The sequence below is a fragment of the Somniosus microcephalus genome, chromosome 3 (assembly GCF_052327205.1).
Source record: "Somniosus microcephalus isolate GS21.2 chromosome 3, FLI_Smic_1.0, whole genome shotgun sequence".
Lineage (NCBI taxonomy): Eukaryota > Metazoa > Chordata > Chondrichthyes > Squaliformes > Somniosidae > Somniosus > Somniosus microcephalus.
In genome coordinates, this window is record NC_140989.1 from 146,797,343 (window position 1) to 146,817,971 (window position 20,629).

A 20,629-nucleotide genomic window follows, 5' to 3' on the forward strand; every position below is an offset into this window, starting at 1 on the left:
AGGCGGTTAAGAAGGCAAATGGTATGTTGGCCTTCATAGCGAGAGGTTTCGAGTACAGGAGCAAGGATGTCTTGCTGCAGTTGTACAGGGCCTTGGTGAGACCACATCTTGAGTATTGTGTGCAGTTTTGGTCACCTTATCTGAGGAGGGATGTTCTTGCCATGGAAGGAGTGCAGCGAAGATTCACCAGACTGATACCTGGGATGGCAGAAATGACGTATGAGGAGAGATTGGGTCGATTGGGCTTATACTCGCTGGAGTTTAGAAGAATGAGAGGCGATCTCATTGAAACATATAAAATTCTGGCAGGACTGGACAGACTAGATGCAGGGAGGATGTTCCTGATGGCGGGAGAGTCCAGAACCAGGGGTCACAGTCTAAGGATAAGGGGTAAGCCATTTAGGTCTGAGATGAGGAGGAATTTCTTCACCCAGAGAGTGGTGAACCTGTGGAATGCTCTGCCACACAGGGCAGTTGAGGCCAATTCATTAAATATATTCAAGAAGGAGTTGGATATATTTCTTGAGGCTAAAGGGATCAAGGGATATGGGGAGAAAGCAGGGACAGGGTACTGAATTTGGATGATCAGCCATGATCTCATTAAATGGCGGAGCGGGCTCGAGGGGCCGAATGGCCCACTCCTGCTCCTATCTTCTATGTTTCTATATTTCTATGTTTCCTCTTGCAGTGCAATTGCTGAATCACTTCATCCTGATTTTTTTCTGTGCACTTCATTGGAACAATAAAAAGAAAGCAGTTCCTTCACATCTCTCACAAGTTTGACCAATAGCGACCATCTCATTTTTGATGGCTCCGTTATCTTTCTTCTTCTATTAATATTTTTCACTCTACTATCTTCTCCGACCTGATTGGAGTTTCTACATCTCCCAAGTTGCAAAAGCTCAGTTTTTTCTTTTGTGCCAAATACTTAATTTCCCCTGAACAAATTTCAGCTCTCTATATAGCCCAAGTCTATCCAAGGCTTGAATCCTTCTTTAATGTCTGGGAGGTTCCTCAAGCACCTCTCTTGCACTTACAAGAAGTAAGAAAATGACTGCCATCTGAGAAGTGAACCCACTCACACCTCTAACTCTCCAATCTCTCCTTCTGTCATAAACCTCCTTGTCATTACATATGTATTTTCAGTAGTCCTCGGAACATTCCTTTCTTGTTCTCTCTAAGCTCCCAATATGTGTCTTGCATGCTCTTTCGCCACCTCTATGTTCCCATAATATTGAAATCAAAATCATCACACAGTCTCCTCCTGTAACTCATTCTATCCTGGCACCTAAAAACGATGGAACTCCTTAATCACTTTCAGGCTTTCCTATTATAATCTTCAGGCTCTTAAAACCCAAATTGAGCATTATCTAATCACTATTTCCTGATTTGCCTCTTTTTCTCTCTGTTGCGTTCAACCGTGGTGCTTTCCCGTATTTTGGGCCTCAACCCTTCACCTTGGTTTTCATTTCTTTTTTAAAAACAGCGCACTGATCCAGGAAGTACAGAATCTAACCAAAATGCTAATATTTTGGCCAACACTTTAAAATTTAAGTAAGCAATTGTAGGACATCTGTTACTAGTTTAGATATTCTCTAAGGTACTCCACTGGTTACTTCTGTAAGCAGTCTTATTATCTTATGTTTATGGGTATACCTGTGAAGGAATAAGCAATAAGCCATATTCAGAAAATACACCCTTCTATGAAATATTCTGGCCTTTAAAACATGACATACCAGGTTTGAAAATCTAAAAACCTAACAAAGGAAAATCTGTAAAAGCTGTAAACAGCACACAGGATATTGAGATAAGATAAGTTGTTGACATTGAATCAATAGCCTTATTGAAGCAGGAGGTTAGAGGTTCCAGAAAGTCTGAAGCCTTGGAAAGAACATAATGGTATACCCAGTTAAAGTATCTTAAACCAACACTTCAGAAAGAATCACATAAATTAAAGAAACATATGCCTTTGTAAAAATAACATCAAATGAAACACAGAGACATGAACCAGTATTACAAACAGTTGAGGTAACTAAGAAGACAATGGTGCATCCGGTTGAGGTGTTTTTAATTTACACGTTGTAAAAAGACACAAACAGAAGACTTTGGTAAGAATGACATCAAATAGATGCAGCTGCTCCACACCATTTTTTATGATGAGCTTTGAACACCTAAAGGTAGAGACATGATTCTTAATGCTACAAGCTGAACTGACTGTAAGAACAGCAGAAGTCAGCAGAAAAATGACTAGAGATAATTAGCTTACATCAGCAGAAAACTTCAAAGGAAATACCACCGAGAAAGGGTATAAAAATTGGACTTTCAAATGGGAAGACAGATTCGCTTGAAGGGGCAAAGCGATTCTCGGCTTCAGAGGCAAGCTCTGTAAGTCTACAACTCTTTGAGTCTCGGGGATCAAAAAGGTACTTGTATTTGATTTTGGTGGATATCCTGGAATAAGACTTAGAAATGTAAAAATATAACGACGTTAAGATTTGCGAATAAGGATCTCTGATAATAAGATTGTAAAAGCTTTTTTGTATTTGGAACTGTTAATGTCATGATTGAAACACTTATTGTAATTACATGTCAGTTCTTTAATAAATCTATATATTTTTAGAATTGTCTCACATAGTACTTCTGTATCAAACTCACAAACTCAATCTCTGTACACTCTTTGGTGAGGAGTTGCAGAATTCTGGGGGAGTTTTCCGGAGCCTCATAATATCCGGAAGTTTACAGTCTAGCTAAACTTATTAAAAGTGCTATCTGGAGGACGGTAACATCTTCAGGCTGCTCCTTTCCTTTAGGGAGAGATAGTCTGAATCTTTAGACCCAATTAAGCATCTTTAGGATTCGGCTACCTCTAACTTTAGTTGAAAGTGAACGTCTGGGGAATACGCCTGATTCGGGGTAGCCCGAAAAGGGCTAGGACTAGTAATAATTGCTTCATACCCATACCACCCAATACCTAACTATATGATGCCTTTCTTTCAGACTACTTCTAACTGCAAGAACTAAACTTGCGCATTTTTAGCTTCAGCTCTGTGCCAAGGGTTGTGCCTCTGAGTCCTCTGCTCAAAACCCTCCTGCATATGTGTCCCTTGTTACTTTTTTTGTAGGGGTATGGAATCAATGGCAAGCTTACATTGTTTGTGGCAGAGGCTGAAGACAATGGCCGCGATATTTACTGGGGTGCGTCTTGTGAGCGGGCCGGGGGGAGGAGTTTGAATCCACAGCATGCGGGTTTTTTTCCAAGCAGGTTCCCTGCCTGGAAGCCAGACTGATTGACAGGCTTGGCTCCCTGTCGGAACACTCCGGAGGAGGCCACAGGCCAGGAGCAGGTAGAGATCCTGCAGCTGGGTTAGTGGAAACATGGGTCCGGGTCTTGGGGGGAGGGAGGGCGGCGGTGGTGAACTGATCACAGGTGGGAGTGGGCACCGATCCTGGGGACAGGGTGGGTCAATGAGAGATCCTTGAGGGACTCCAGAGGTAATGGTGCAAGGGCTGGAAGAGAAGCCATTGCTAGAAATGTTCTGGTTACAATGAGATAGGTAAGAGCTGAATAAAGTAAGGGCAGTTCCACTGAGCTGGACAATGGTGGAGAGGCTTTATAGGAGGATGGTGTGGTCAACTATGTCATAGGTTGCAGAGAGGTCAACAACAACAACAACTTACATTTATGTAAGCACATTTAACATAGCTAAACGTCCCAAGGCACTTCACAGGAGTGATTATCAAATAAAATTTGACACCAAACCACATAAGGAGATATTAGGACAGATGACCAAATGCTTAGTTAAAGAGGTAGGTTTTAAGGAGCATCTTAAAAGAGGAGAGAGAGGTAGAGAAGCGGAGGGGTCGAGAAAGATGAGGATGGATAATGAACCATGGTCACACACACAGTGGATGTCATTTGTGACTTGGATTAGGGCCATTTCAATGCTGCGGGAGGGGTGGAAAGCCGATTGGGGAGATTCAGACATGGAGTTCTGGAATGGTTTGTGTGACATTGCCTTTAATTCCATTATTATAACTAAGCCACTAGCTTATTTAATGGAATAACATCTCTTAAACGAGAAGGCAGAGGAATGTTATATAAATGCATTAAATCTTCATACCCTAAATCACAAACCAGTTTTAGACTTTAATCTTTAAAAGGCTCTTTGAATAGTATTTCAATCAGATTATATAACTTTGATGTTCTTTGATTCTATTTGATACTACCATCATCATGGTGGTGATTTCTAATTTCAAGCTTCTTATTTTAGAAACCAAGATCACAATATCAAAAGCCAGTGACAACTTTATCACAGCATACATGTCATTGTGATAATGTTATAGGTAGAGTGGGATGATGATCAAGGGGTATTTTTTATTTGGTTGAGAACTTTCTGTGGACGGATTTGTTTCAAACTTTGCGATTACATTGTTATAATACACTAATAGTTTATGGTAACTCATTATGTTGTTGGTGAATGATTCTGGAAGTAATAATGATATATGCAAATTACAATATGCATCCATTCCCCATTCTTTCAACGAGCTGCACTCCCTCTAATTTTCTCCCCTTACCTCTTACATATTGACTCATATTGTGGCACAGTTCTATGTGACCAGGTACCTTCTGGTACCTCACCCAAGCAGGCTTTCTTCACGTGTGAGCCTACCAGCAACTATCCTCACCCAATGTTCACACAGATGCGATTGCCAATAGGAGTTATTGGGGCGTGATCAGGAATGGGATTTTTCCCTTCACTGGTCCAGTCACACTGATACCAACTGTAATTGTTATTCTCAAATGATAACAGGTAAAGGTGCATAATGAGGAACCAAGCCTGAGATCCAGCTTACACAGTTAAGATGATAACTTCTTCAAGTAGAGAATGATAAATATGTGGAATAGCCTACCCAGAAAGATAGTGGAAGCTAAATCAGTGCTACACACTTCTCTTAAGGCGCAAGCGTCAGGGGGCGAGGAACTACCTCAGAACGCTACAGAAGCTCAGGGGATGTCAGTTACCATGGAAGCCAGACAGACTGGCGCCATCCAGTTCTTAAAGGGAAGGGGACACCTTGCTGGCCAGCCACACCCTGCTCATTGCAGCCTTGAATCTCGGCATGGAGAGGCCTCTAAAGCAATTGTGTTGGAAGCACCAATGGATAACTAACCAACCAAATTTTTCACCCTTGCAGTCCTTGTAATGATGGCACTCCTACAATATTTTAAGGTAGGGAATTCCAAGATATTGACCTGGAGATGATGAAGGAACGGTGAAATATCTAAATCCGGATGGTGTGCAGCTTGGAAGGAGGTGAAGATGGCAGGGGAGGGAGGTGCTGTCAAAGTAATCTTGGTGAGTTGCTGCAATGCATCCTCTACAGAGTACGTACTGCAGCCACAGTGCACCAGTGATGCAGGGGTGAATATTGAGCACAGTGGAAGGGGTGCCAATCAAGATAACTGCTCTATGCTGGATGGTGTCAAGTTTCTTGAATGTTATTGCAGGTGTACCCATCCAGGTGAGTGGTGAGTATTCCATCACACTCCTGACTTGAGTATTATAAATGGTGGAGAGGCTTTGATAGGTTAGGAGGTGAGTCACTCGCTCATGTAATGACAGTATTGATATGGTTAGTCCAGTTATGCTTCTGGTCAAAGGTCATCCCCAAAGTGGGGGACTTGGCGATAGTGTTGTCGCTGAACGTCTGTGGAAGGTGGCTGAGCTTTCTCTTGTTTGACATGCTCATTGCCTGGTATTTATGTGGAACGAATGTTACATGCCACTTGTCAGCACAAGCCTGGATGTTGTCCAAGTCTTACTGTAGGCTGGCATGGGCTGCTTCATTATCAGAGGAATTATGAATGGAGTTGAACAATGTGGAATCGTCAACGAACAGCCCCACTCCTAACTTTATGATGAGGGAATTCTCATTAATGAAGCAACTGAAGGTGACTGGGCTGAGAATGTTTCTCTGAAGAACTCATCCAGCAACATCCTGGGGCTTTGATGATTGGCCTCTGACAAACATGAACACTTTTCTTTGCGTCAGCTTTGACTACAACTACTTTTCCCCATGACTCCCATTGGCCTCAGTTTTGTTTGGAGTCCTTGGTACCATACTTGGTCAAATGCTGCTTTGATGTCAAGGGCAGCTACTTTCACCTCTCCTAAATAAATAATGATTAGAAGAAGTTACATTTGTGTTTTAAAATCCTGAAGATTACAAGAGGAGGGAAAGACTGAAGGAGGCCAGGAGTTGGACAGTTTTGAGGTTCTGGGTGTACTATAAGGATATCCAACTTTTTCAAGGGAGGGCCCAATCCAATAATTAATAAATGAATTCCATATAATTTAATTTTTGGGGGTCGGGCAGAATCATAATTGAACATAATGTCCAATAACATGGTTACAGAAGAATTTCACATTTTTGGGAAAGTATTTTTCACACTGGCATGTGAAGGAATAAGCCATATAACGTCTTCAGAAAAATACACCATCTTGTGAAAGAATTCTGGCCTTATTCAAACATGACAAACTGGGTTTGGAAATTTAGAAACCTAACGATGAAATAGCTATGAAAGAATTCTGGCTATTGAGGTAAGACAGTTGTTGACCCTGAATAAATAACCTTATTGAAACAGAAGGTGACCTTTTGGAAACAAAACAATGGACCGCCCTGGATAAGGTGTTCTAATTTAAATTTTGTAAAGATGGCACATAAGATAAAGAACATCTGCCTTCATAAAGATGACATAAAATAAGGAACACCTGCCCATCACACCGTTCTATATGGTGACCTTAGAACACCTGGAGATGAGACAAGATTCTGGCTGATGTAGCAGTAAGAGTTGCAGAGGTCGACAGAAAGATGAATAGGGATAATTAACTTGCATCAGCAGAAAACCTTAAAGGAAATACAACTGAAAAGGGTATAAATATTGAAGTTTCAAATGGAATATCAGACTCGCTTTAATCGGGCAAAGCGATTCTTGGCTTCAGAGGCGGCTCTGTAGTCTCCAACTCTTTGTACCTCGGGGATCAAAGGTATTTGATATTGATGGATATCCTGAATAGAAACCTTTAAGAACTGTAATACTGTAGCGAAGTTAAGATTTAAAAGTAAGATTCTCTGTTAAAAAGATAGTTTTTTTTTCTCTTTTTAGAACTATTAATGTTGCAATTGACTGATTCACCAACTGTAAATTTCATGTCGGTCCTTTTAATAAATCTCTATATATTTTTAGAATTGCCTCACATAAGTCTTCTGTATCAAAAACTTGTGAACTCAATCTCTGTACACTCTTTGGTGAAGAGTTACATTTCTGGGGGAGTTTTCTGGACCCTCATAATATCCGGGACATTACAGTCTAGCTAAACTTATTAAAAGTGCTATCTGGAGGACGGTAACATTCTCGGGTTGTTCCTTTCCTTTAGGGAGAGATAGCCCGCACCTTTAGACCCAATTAAGCGTCTTTAGGATTTGGCTACCTCCAACTTTAGTTGAAAGTGAACGTCTGAGAAATACGCCTGATCCGGGGTAGCCCTAAAGGGGTTAGGACTAGTAATTATCCCTTCAGGCAAAGCTTTGTTTTCTCACAATGGCACTTCATGCAACTAATGATAAAATGCAGCCAGTGCATGGACAAAAATATATTCAAATGCCAAACTTTCTACTCATGGGACTGTTCTTAGCTGAGCATTGCCAATAACCTCGATTCACTCAGGAATTTTGTGATATTTGTTTTGTTTAATGCTCACAATTCACACGGGAAACATAAACATATAGGAGTATAAATTCATCTTGGGTGGTAGCTACAAAACGGGCGATAGCGAATCAGCAGCCCATTTTACACACCATTTGCTATCTTGCTGTCATTCATTTTGTGCTACCTCGATGAATTCATACCCAATAGATAGCTATATGTTTAAATTTCTCATATGACTCACAAGCATTTAAATAATTAATTTCCACAAAATGACGGGACTCGAGAGTGAATTGTTAGTCTTGGCAACAACATATCCACTGGTCCCTATTGATCACTAGGTTCTACTGAGACTCGCGTACACAAATTTAAATACGATTTACAAGTTACAACTGAAAAGAAAATAGGACTCAAAATGAAACCTGACAATTATCTTTTTGTTGTGGAAGAGCCTGCTCTGTCACATGTAGGCCACCATGTGGCAAGAGCAACTTTTCAGTAAATTGTCGGTTAATGAAAGGAAACCTTGGATAATCGTCCCATTCGCAAGACTCCAAGTGGAGGGGCAGGAGAGCAGAAAACCTGGACTGCTCAGTCAATACTTACAGAGAAAATTGGTGGAAGAAAATGCAAAGCAGTACCGTGAGTGATTCCAGCCACACTACTACATTACAGGGATGTTGGAAAAAGGAAGTCACATAGAATTACAGAGTGTACAGCACAGAAACAGGCCATTTGGCCCTGCTGGTGTATGCTGGTGTTTATGCTCAACACAAGCCTCCCCTCACCCCTCTTCATTTAACCCCATCTGCTGCCTTATCATTTAGGGCTGGATTTTCTCAGCCTCGAGGAGGTGGGTATGGAAGCGGGGCTGCCGGGAAAGTTGCAGAATTTTGGGGCGGGTGGCAGACCCGCCCCCAACCCGCCTCCATGCCCTCTTGCCAGGAGGCGGAAAGCCATCCTGCCCCAAGTCCCGTCTCCTTGGAGGTAGTTAACAGGCAGAAAATAGGATTATCCCCATTTTTCTTGCTGAAGTGCGGGCTTCCCAATCTGGGGGAACCCCGCTGGGGTGTAGGAGGTGAGTAGGAGGTCTGCGGGGGTCGGAGGGGTCTGAAAGTGCAATGTAGAGGTGAGTGATGGGTGCAAGTGTGGAGTGGTAAATATGTGAGGTGAGTGTAAAGTGTTAGAAAATGTTAACTTACCTTTGTTCCTCCCTACAGCCTTCAGCCGCTGTGGAACCATAGTCCCTGACATCTCCATTGTAGAGATCACAGACTGGCTGTTGGATCCTCTGATCCAACAGCCAGCTGATTTCTGCAAAGTAGAAAGGTTTGATGAGTCCTGAACACAATGTCTCATTAAACTACACAGAATGTCAGTGTTTGACAGCTTCACAGAGCCGTCAAACAATGACATTTCTTCTTTCAAAAATTCTTGACAGATGACACGTCATACGTTGATGTGCTCTGTCACTGACTTCCCCCTAATTGGCCTGCTGAGCCCGCTGGGCAAGGTCAATCAGGGGAAAATCCCGCTGGTTGGCCAGAAGCTGATGGAGGCGGGACTGAAACCGGGCAAGCAGCAGTCACTGTCTGGCTCACATACCAGCTGATGAGGTGAAAGTTTGAATTTCTTTTGCTTTCAATTTGCCACCAGCTCTGTAAACACATTAAAAGGGCTGGAGTCTTTTTCTTCATTAATCTCTTTTTTTTCTCCTCATGGAAACCTGGAGGTGCTCATTGCATTATTAGCCTAAAACCACAGTGTGAAGAGGAGAGGGCAGAACAGTTTGAACTAGTAGCTGTTCCTCAGGCCATTTACCGTAATTTTACAGTGAACTGAATAAAATGCCCAAGCAAGCCTAAGTTAGCTCACCGACCACAGGTTTTACATCACTGGAGTAGGAGACTGTAATGAAGTGTCAGCTGTGGCTCAGTTGGTAGCACTCTTGCCACTGAGTCAGAAGGTTGTGGGTTCTAAGTCCCACTCCAGAGGCTTGAGCACAAAAATCTAGGCTGAAACTCCAGTGCAGTACTGAGGGAGTGCTGCACTGTCAGACGTGCTGTCTTTCGGATGAGATGTTAAACTGCTCTCTCAGGTGGACGTAAGAGATCCCATGGCGCTATTTTGAAGAAGAGCAGGGGAGTTCTCCCCGGTGTCCTGGCCAATATATATCCCTCAACCAACATCACTAAAACAGATTATCTGGTCATTATCACATTGCTGTTTGTGGGACCTTGCTGTGCGCAAATTGGCTGCTGCATTTCCTACATTACAACAGTGACTACACTTCAAAAAAAAAGTACTTCTTTGGCTGTAAAGCGCTTTGAGACATCCGGTGGTTGTGAAAGGCTCTACATAAATGCAAGTCTTTCTTTTTTCTTTTTAATTTCCACACGTTGGGGACGTAAGGAGGAAGAACAGCATGTAAGACTGAAGTCGTGATTTCCCTTAACTCGGCAGGTCCGGTGCAGCTGGCGTCGGTGGCGAGTTGCGACCCCGCTGCTGGCTCCAGCCCACTGTCCAAAGTGATCTTACGTTGATTGGGCTTGTTAAGCCCGCCCAGCGCATTTCCCAGCCAATTGAAGGAAGCGGATCTGATGACATCACTTGATGACATGTCATCAGCGGTTTCCTTAAAGGGACCATGCACAAATTTATTTTGACAGTTGTGCTGTCAGTGTTATACAGCATTGAGGTGCTGCAAACACTGACAAGCTCTGCACAAAGGTGCACGGCTGCACCCAAGCTCTCCCATGACTCCCTCCATATACTTATGGAGGGAGTCACAGCATGCAGGGAGATTCTCTTCCCTTCCAATGGGTGGAAGAGACCTCCCCAGTAGATCAACGCAGCCTGGTTGCACATTGCACAGGAGGTCACAAGCAGGGATGTCATTAGGAGGACCAGGCTGCAGTGGCGCAATGATCTCAGAGGATGACGTAACGTTCGTACAAAGCCACGCTTAACCCCAGCCTGCTGTGCCACTTATCACATCCCCATCACTCTGCCTTCCCTACCCTACTCCTGCACATCTTTACTCACACCAACTTACCTTGCACCTCCACCCATCCTTCTCTATCTACATTATCACTTCCCCATCTCACTAGCCACCCCTCACTCTCACCCTCATCCTAGTTCAATCATACCAAGTAACAACACACAAGGGTAGGCACTTGGGTGTTTTAGCCTATGTTAATGTAAAGTTTCTGTTAATGTGCTGTCAAACATTGAAACCTTTATTTTCAACACTTTGTGCTCTTGAACAGATTTGTGTGCAACTTAGGAAGTGGCTTAGTGAGTTGCAGTGAATGGTGAGACATAACGGTACCCCCCGCAATGTTGATGAGTGTGGAATGAATGGCTTGGGCATTGTAGGGATGCTTTATGGTGTTGGTGAGGGGTGATCATGTGGCAGCCAGGGTGTACCGCGTCAAGTGAAGTAAATCTCACTATGGTGAGGCCATCCCTGGCATTCTGGCCAACAATGTGATCGGGCGCTGATGCCCTGTGTCCTGTGCAGCATCAAGTTGATTGCAGAGAAGGTTGGTGTTGTTATTGGTGCTGCTGGTGTGCCTGGTGCTGCTGGTATTGGGGCTGATCGTGGTGGGATTCTGAGGACCAAGGTGAGATAATTTCAAGGGCAACGATGCTGATGGAATAGATGGCAAGTGAAGTTGAGATGACAGAAGCAATCTGTCAATGGGGAGAGAGGTTGTTCCAATGAGGTGACACTGGATACAGAGTTTGCTCCAAACACTTGCAAGCTGCATAAAGCTCAATCTGTCTTCCAAATGTAGTAAGCAACAGCTTGGAAAGTGAACAGCTGTGAGATGGGAGCTTTTATAGCACATTTACAGCTATCAAGAAATGATATCATGGTGAAATAACTCCCAACCTGCTTACCTGACGTGATCCCCGAGCAGTGAGGAACCCGTGGGCAAACTCATAATCTTTAAAGGTGAGCTTATTATAGATTTTAAGTGTCTGTTAACAAGTTCTTAATCATCTAAATTGCCTCCCCTGCCATTGCGTGTCAGGTCTGTTCAGCGATGACAAACCCGACATCTGGGAAACTAGCATGGTGGCGGGTTGACAGTGGGTACCCTACATTTCCTTCCCCATGACCAGAGAGAAGCAGCATGAGCGTGCATGTGGCTTTGCCAGGATAATGGGCTTCCCCATGGTGCATGGTGCCATTGACTGTACACACGTCGCTTTGCGGGCGTCTCATAACAATCCTGAGGTATTCCGTTTCCGCAAAGGCTACCACTCACTTAATGTGCAGTTGGTGTGCGACCACACACGACGAATCCTGACCATCAATGCCCGCTATCCTGGCAACAGCTACGATGCCTTCATCCTGCGCCAAACTGGTGTGCCAGTTCTATTCCAGCCACCACATTAAGCTTGCGGCTGCTGGGAAACAAGGGCTGACCACTCTCCACCTGGCTCATGGCTCCCCTCCGCAACCCCAACACTCCTGGCCAGCACTCATATAAGGAGACCCATGCTGCCACCAAGAACATCATTGAGCAGACCATCGGAGTGCTCAAGCAACGGCTCCTCTGCTTTGACCGCTCGGGAGGAGCCCTCCAGTACTTGGCTGAGCGGGGTGTCACTTTTCATCGTCATGTGCTGCATGCTGCACAACTTCGCCATTATGAGGGCACAGCCATTGCCACCAGGCATAACTCCACCACCTCAGGAGGAGGAGGACGAGGATGAGGACAAGGTGGAGGAGGAGGAGGAGGAGGAAGAGGAACAGGAGGACGAACAGCAGCGATGGAGGAGGTAGCCACTCAATCGGCGTTCTGCAGGGTCGGTCCGTGACTGCCTCATCAGACTTCGTTTCCAGTGACTTCGAGTCCTCTTTCCGGTTGCTGAGCATGTCACCATCATTCCATCACTTTGTAATTCCATACCACACCCCAAAACAGAAATGAGACACAGCACCAAATCTGCAACATTCCAGTAATAAATTTATCAAAAACATTAACCACATATAGACAACAACAATATTGACTAATTACCCTTGTGCAAGCCCTTGCCTCACTGCTTTACAGTCCCCTTTCCTAATCTAGTGCTCCTACATAGTGTCTCCCCAATGGCTGCAGGGCTGGTGGAAGGCTGCTGAGTGTCGGTGCCAGAGACTACAGATGGCCTTGCAGGACGCCTCGACCAGCTCTGAGCCTGGAAGGCCCAGCTGTACACTGCACCACCTCAGGCTGGGCAGCGGCAGTCTGGCCTGGCTGGATGACAGGCAGCGACAAGTGCAATGGTGGAGTGGCAGTTGTGGGATCAGGAATGCTGTCATCCTGAGAGAGGACAGCAGGTACCTGCTCCGCTGACCCACTCCCACTCCCCCGGGGCAGTACCTCAGCATCCCTACCAATCTGCTGCAGCACAGATTGCTGGCCTGCTGCAACACTGTGAGATCCCCAGTGGACTGTGGTGGACAGCGATGGCAGCAGTCAGAGCTTTCGTGACATCAATCTGAGACTGCATGAGAGCAGTTTGAGACTCAATGGCAGCAACCATTGACTGCATTACAGCACTAAAATGTTGCGTCGCTTCTGCCTGTGCTGCAGTGGAAGCTGCCACATCACCCATAACACATGTCATGTGGTCTGGATCCGCACGGTCTCTCTGGGAGTCCACTATCCTCAGCACAGTGGAAATGATGGGCTCCATGATGTGCGCAGAGCTCTGTGCAATGTTGGAGGTGGACTCCTCCATGCTCCTTACCATTGCCGAGAGGCTCTCGGGCACCCTTGCCATTATACCTATCATCTCGGTGTGCATGGCCATCACCCTTCTTGTGAATGCCTCCCCGTCAAGGTCCTCATCTGAGTCCTGTGAAGCAGAACTCGTGCGCGAACTCGCCCTCCAGGAAGCTGGCTCCCGAGCTATCCTTTCCCCCTGGCCTTGCTGCAGCCCGCTCATCACTGGTACATCACCCAGTGCAGACCCCTCTACTAAACTTGCCTCCAAAGATCACATAGTGCCAGTATCTGAGGTGCTGCCTGCGGGTTGTAAGGTTCGAAATTTTCAGCAAAAATCACGCAAGAAAACCGGATAAAATAAGACTGATTATTGACCAAAGTAAGCTTGCACAGAAAAAAACCTTTGATAAAAGGGCATACAAAATGGCCGCCGGGCCTCGTGATCAGTTTTCTGGACCATTTTATTTCTGTTACTGCAAGCCAGACAGGCTTGTGGATTGAAGACAGTAAGCCCGCGAAAGCCAGTATCTGGGAACCGAAACTCAGAGAAACAGCATACATATTCAATGGACTCTAAGTACAGGATGGGGCCCATCAAGATATGGGCGGACAATGCAAAAACACTTATACCCATTTATTGTACAAAGGAGAAACCGTTTAGCAGCCATCAAGGAAAATCTCCGGACCGATCAATATGCGAACCGAGTCGCGATGACAATGTAAAAGACATTAAAAGACATTATCGGCCAGGAAGGCCAGTTAAGTTATCACCGGCTCCCGTTACAAGACAAAGCGCCCCTGCAGAGATTTCTGCCCGCCAAAATTAATACAAAGACAGGACTATGATTTGGCGGGAGATAAGACTGTCCCAAAAGAGTATAACTATGGATTGAAAGTCCATCTAAGTTACTTCGTACTTCACTTCACTGATGCTTCTTGCTGGGCGACTTCAGACTTCTACTTCTTCAAGAACTTCTTCTACAAGGAACGAACGAAGGACGGACGGTGCCAGGATCGGCGCCTCTTCCACTTCGGTAGATGCGGAATCGATGAAGACGTTTCGTCTTTTTAAAGACGGACAATTTCGGTGAAAAGACAACGTGGTCGGTGTTCAGCCAAACAAGGCTCGGCCACGACGAGAAGACGACGAGGGTGGCCCGGGTACTGGGGTCGGGAGATCATCGATGACCCAGGCCGACGGAGAAGAAACCCTCTGGAGAACCGACGATCCAGGCCGGAGAGATTCTCCCATGTGCAGGCACTTCTTCAACAGCCTGCAGCTGAAGGTCTGCTCCATGAACCCAAATCCACAATAATGGATCTCAACCTTGACGAGCGCTCATCGAGGCTGTGTCTACCCCACCGCCTCGAGGGAGAGAGAATATCGACTGTGCCAGAAGTTTCCAAATCCACGTGACGACGGAAAGCGGTGCCAAAAAGGCTGCGAACCCCCTTTTTCGCGATTTCGAGAGTGGTGAGCATGATCCCAAGTTCCCCAGGTCGAAACTTAGTTTAGGTATAGGGGAGGGAGTTAAGGGTAATCGTAATGTGTTTTCCCTTTTACGATGTGCCGTGTGTTCCCCATTTCCATAGAGTCAAGTTCATAAATTTGTGCATGATTGTAGTAACTTTAATCTGTGCCTATGACATGTATTTTGTAATGCTTCAAACTGTTTAAAAATAAAAGCATCCATTTCGTGCTATTCAACCTGGTCTATTGAGTTCTTTCTCTGCACTACTGCTCTCTGCACCTAAGTCCAAGGTCTAGAACCGTAGGGGGAGTGGGTCGAACCACTCAAGGGTAATTATTGCACGAAGCCTGGCAGGAGACCAGAAAGAGCAAGAGAAACCCCCTACAGGGTGAGAGATGCAGTGATGCAGTGCTTTGCTCCTCCTCCTCTTCTCCTTCCGCACTCTCAGTGGGAGGCTCAGGGATAGGCTGGTCATCTGGTTGCTGATTATCTGAAAGCATAAAGGCACAAACACTTGCGATAAGGTGAGGACAGCAGGGCAGAAATGGAGCAAGAAATGCAGACATTCTCAGGAGGTGGAAAGTGAGAAAGGTTTGTGGTGTGAGGGTGAAGTGGGATGAGAGAAGGAGAGTGGCTGAAGATACCGTTTTTGCCCCCATCTGCTGCCCAATGAGTCGCAGCACTCGCTCCTCAAGGTCTGAGAGCTGCTGGAGCTGTGCATCACCCCCGCCTGTTCTCTGCTGTTCCCTCCTATTGTGGGCCATGTTGGCCTGCAAGAGAAACAAATGTGTTTCACTCAGAGTCCAGCTATGTGTTTGGGAGATGTCGTTGAATAGCTGTGATTATAGGCAAGGCGTGAGACGTGGATGTGAGTTTGAGTAAGTGAAGATGTTTGGTGGGTGAGTGGTGGCCTTGTGGTTCTTTGCACAGTGTGCACAGACTGAAGTTCAGATGCTGGTATGTGTCGTGTATTGATTGCGAGTTTGACACCAGTCAATACGGTAATGTAATGTGCGAGTTTAACACCAGTAAATACGGTAATGTAATGTGCATTGCATTATGGGAATTACCCGGGAAAGCTGCAGTCAGCCATTTTACAAATAAAGGAAAGATCACAGTTAGAAGCCTGTCTGCCTGACTCTGATTTAATTCAACGTATCTACATGCTTGATTGAACGTATTAAAGCATAGATACAACATTGGTGACGAGGATAACGGACAGAATCTTTTTAAAAAGGTAGTTGCCCAAGTTTTAGTTAGCTAGGATGGAGAAGACCGGCATTCAAAATTTTACTTGCTTCGCCAAGCCAGCCACGTTGGGTCCAAGGTGGACGAGGTGGTTAACATCTTTTGAGCTTTATGCCGACGGCAAAGGACTCATTATCAACGATACCTCTACAGCTGCCATGAAGCAGAGGAGAAGAGCTCTACTTCTACACCTAGCAGGGCCAGATGTCCAGGATATCTTTTCGACTCTACCGGACACAGGAGAACCAGCAGACTACACGGCGGCGGTTAGTGCTTTGAATCACTGGTCAATGCAGCATTTGCTAGACAGACTTTTCATAAGTTGTCCCAGAAGGCAGGTGAAACTGTGCAACAATTTGCTACTCGCTTGCGGCAGGCTGCTAAAGACTGTGCTTTTGGGGGGGATGCGGATAATCAAATAAGAGACGCTATCCTGAGTAGGTGCACGTCAGCCTATGTGCGGAGGAAATTGCTAGAGGAAGGGCATGGTCTAACGCTCGCCCGCACGTTACAAGTGGCCTCACAATGTGAAAACATCGAGGAGCAGATGTCAGCCATGTCATGTACAGAGAAGGCGGAGACAGATACTGTTCATCGTGTTACACAGAAAAGAGGGTATTATGCGAAAAGCTCGACAGAGAAACCAAAGGGAAATGGTGATAGGAACGAAAGGAAATGTTACAGATGTGGACACACAGACCACATGGGCAGAGATCCGAAATGCCCAGCACGCGGACAAACGTGTCATAAGTGCAAGGGAAAGGATCATTTCTCCAAAGTATGCTGCACAAAGGGTACAAAGAAACACAGTGTGAACAATGTAGAGGATCAAAATGACTTTGTATTTGCTGTTACTAGAAATAACGTGACAGAGAGACTTACCTTTTGTGTGGGGGGAGTAAACCTGAGAATTTTAATTGATTCGGGTGCAACTAGTAATGTGATAGATGAGAATACATGGGAAGGATTAAAGTCAGAACACATTAAGTGTTAGTCACATGTCCCTAAGACAGAGAGAAAGTTATTCTCTTATGCTTCTAGCCAACCACTGTCAGTTAAAGGTATATTCACATGTGAGATTACAATAGGTAAGAGAACTGAGCAGGCGGAGTTTATTGTGGTTAAAGGCCACGGAGAGCCGTTGCTAGGAAGGGAGACAGCCATGAAACTGGGAGTTTTAAAAATAGGCGCAGATGTCTCAGCTGTGGTAGATGTAAGACAGCTACTAGAACAGCGGTATCCAAAGGTGTTCCAGGGAGTAGGAAGGCTGAACACAAAACAGATCAGTTTGTATATCGACCCACAAGTGAAGCCTGTGGCCCAGCCACTCAGGCGTATACCATTCAACTTAAGGGGGGCAGTGGAGGCCAAAATAAAACAATTGAGGGACATGGACATTATCGAACCTGTAACTGGTCCCACCACATGGGTAGATCCTGTGGTTATTGTATCAAAAGCGGATAAGGATGTAAGGTTATGCCTAGACATGAGACGAGCAAACCAGGCAATAGTGAGGGAACGATATCCAATCCCCACCGTTGATGAGATACTCCAAGGTATGAACGGCTCGACGGTGTTTAGTAAGCTAGACCTGAAATGTGGTTATCACCAGCTAGAACTGACCCCTGAGTCACGAGAAATCACAACGTTTGCAGTACATAACGGAGTATACAGGTACAAGAGGCTGATATTCGGTGTATCTTCAGCTAGTGAGCAATATCAGCACGTGATAGCTAATGCCTTAGCTGGAATAGAGGGTGTTGAAAACATCTCAGATGACATTATCGTGCATGCACACGACCAGGAAACGCACGACAGACGCCTGCACGCTGTCATGACCAGACCAATGGAAAGTGGACTGACACTAAACTCAGAGAAGTGCCAATTCAACATGGACCGATTGATTTTCATGGGAATCCTGTTGTCTGAAAAGGGCATCGGACCAACAGCAGAGAGAGTGCGAGCGGTGGCAGAAGCTCGGGAACCAGAGAATGCTACAGAGGTGAGGAGTTTCTTGGGACTCGTTGGGTACAGTAGCAGATTCATCCCGCAGTTTGCAACGCTATCAGAGCCACTGCGACGCCTGACGAGAAAAGACACACCATTTAAATTTGGATCACAACAGAGATAGTCATTCAAGGAAGAGTTGGCCAGAGCCGGCACTTTAGCATATTTTGATAAGGACGCACCAACCAAGGTGATAGCAGATGCCAGTCCTGTAGGTTTAGGCGCAGTACTAGTTCAGGACCAACAGGGACAAGAGGTGCCAATATGCTATGTAAGTCGTAGTTTAACAGACTGTGAGAGGAAATACTCTCAAACAGAGTGTGGTGTATGTAACCGTTCCACCTTTAAGAGAACTATTTTAAGAGTTGCACGACTTTATCTTGGCTGCTGTATACTGTAATACCGGTGGTGACCACACCGGTATATAAGTGCTGTGTAATGATTTATTGGGCAGTTCCGCACTGACCTTCGACTAGTAAAGACCTGTTAAAAGTTACTCTTGTGGTCTGTGTAGTAATTCTCATTATAACACACAGACTTAACAGTGGCGACGAGTACGATCTTGCCCTGCGGCAGAGATACATCCAAGGCAGTTTAACAGGCGTTGAGAGGAGGCATCCGCCCTCATCATTCTGCTGAGAAATGACTCGGGTCTGCAGAGCAAAGGAAGAATTCTGACACGAAGCCTTCCAGCAGCAACAGGCAGTGATCATCCCTTCTATCACGGTGGTGGGTAAGCCGATCAGCGACGAGCAGCAAGTCGGCCACGTTGGCTGTGAAGTAGGGGAGGGAAAAACGGAGGCTATAAGGGCGGAGAACTCGACCACGGCCGGGGAAAAGAGCCGGACAGAAGTCGGGGCCAGAGGCGCTGAGACTGGGGCAGCGTAAGGCACGGGAGCCGCGGTGAATGCAAACGCAGCCGGTGTAAAAGACCGGGCTGCAAGCGGGCTGGGAGACGCAACAGCGTCGAGAGAGAGCTCGACCGCGACCGGGGAAAAAGGCCGGGCAGCTACCGAGGCCGCGAGGCGCAGCAACCGGGTCAGCGTAAGGCGCGGGAGGAAATAAAAAAAAAAAAAACCCGCGGCGAACTCAGCCGCAGCCGGAGGAAAGGACCGGACTGCAACAGGGACTGGGAGGCACGATTTGAAAACCGCTGGGGAGGGCGAACGCAGCAATACGGCAATCGCCATTACAGCCAGCGGGGGAGAAAGGCAAACGCGGGAAGCCGCCATTTTCATAGGCGGGGGGGAAGAAGACAAGCGCGGGAAACCGCCATTTTGAAAAAAAAAAAAAAAAAAATTCTTTTTGTTTCTCAAGAAGGTTGCGAAGATGCCTAAGCGTGGTAACATCAACGATTTCGATCCCGATGTTGAAGAGTGGGCCACGTATGTAGAACGCATAGAGATATATTGTAAGGCAAATAAAATATCAGATGAAGATAAAGCACTAACCTTACTAAACTCAATGGGTGCGAAGACATACGGGCTATTGAAGCATCTTCTATCACCAGCTAAACCGACGGATCAGACTTTCGCTAAAATTGTTGCTGTCCTGAAAAATCATTTGAACCCCACACCGCTGATGTTAGCAGAACGATTTAAATTTTATGCGAGAACGCAACTGAAAGAGGAAAGCAACGCGGAGTATTTAATTGAACTGCGTAAGCTAGCGAAATACTGCCAGTTTGGGGAAAGCCTGACAGAGGCACTGAGAGACAAATTCGTGTGTGGATTGTCGAAAGAAGGAACACAAAAGCGGCTGCTTGAAGAGAATGATCTTACACTTGATAAGGCTGTCTCTATTGCAGCATCGCACGAAGCCGCAGCGAGAGGCACTGCGGAAATGCAGCTGAAGGCAGCGGTACTCAGCGTAGATCAAATGGCTTCGGGTACAACGAAATGTTATCGTTGTGGGAAGACAACACACGATCAGAACCAATGCTGGTTTAAAAACCAGGAATGTAGAAAATGTGGCAAGCTTGGTCACATAGCTAAAGTATGCCGGTCAGGAAAGAAGACCAGCAACAAAAAGTCACCGCAGGAAAAGTGCAGAAAGGTACATAAGGTGGCTGAGAAGAGTTCGGATGAACAGAATTCGGATTCAGACTCCAACAGCAAGGAACTGGGTAGTCTGAGAATTCACAATGTGAGTAAGGAAGCTGACCGACAAACTATTTGGGTCACACTGCAGATAGCAGGAGCCCAAATGAAGATGGAATTGGACACCGGATCGGCGTTGACAGTCATGAATAAGCAAGATTACAAAAGGTTATTCAAACATATTCCCCTACGGGATACGAAGATAGTATTGCAGACATACACGGGGCAAAGAGTATACCCCATCGGAAAGATAAAAGTCAAGGTGGTACACAAGGGCAAAGAACACCAAGGAATGGACTTATATGTACTACCTGAGGGAGGTCCACCACTTCTGGGACGGGAGTGGATCAGGAAAATAAATATGGACTG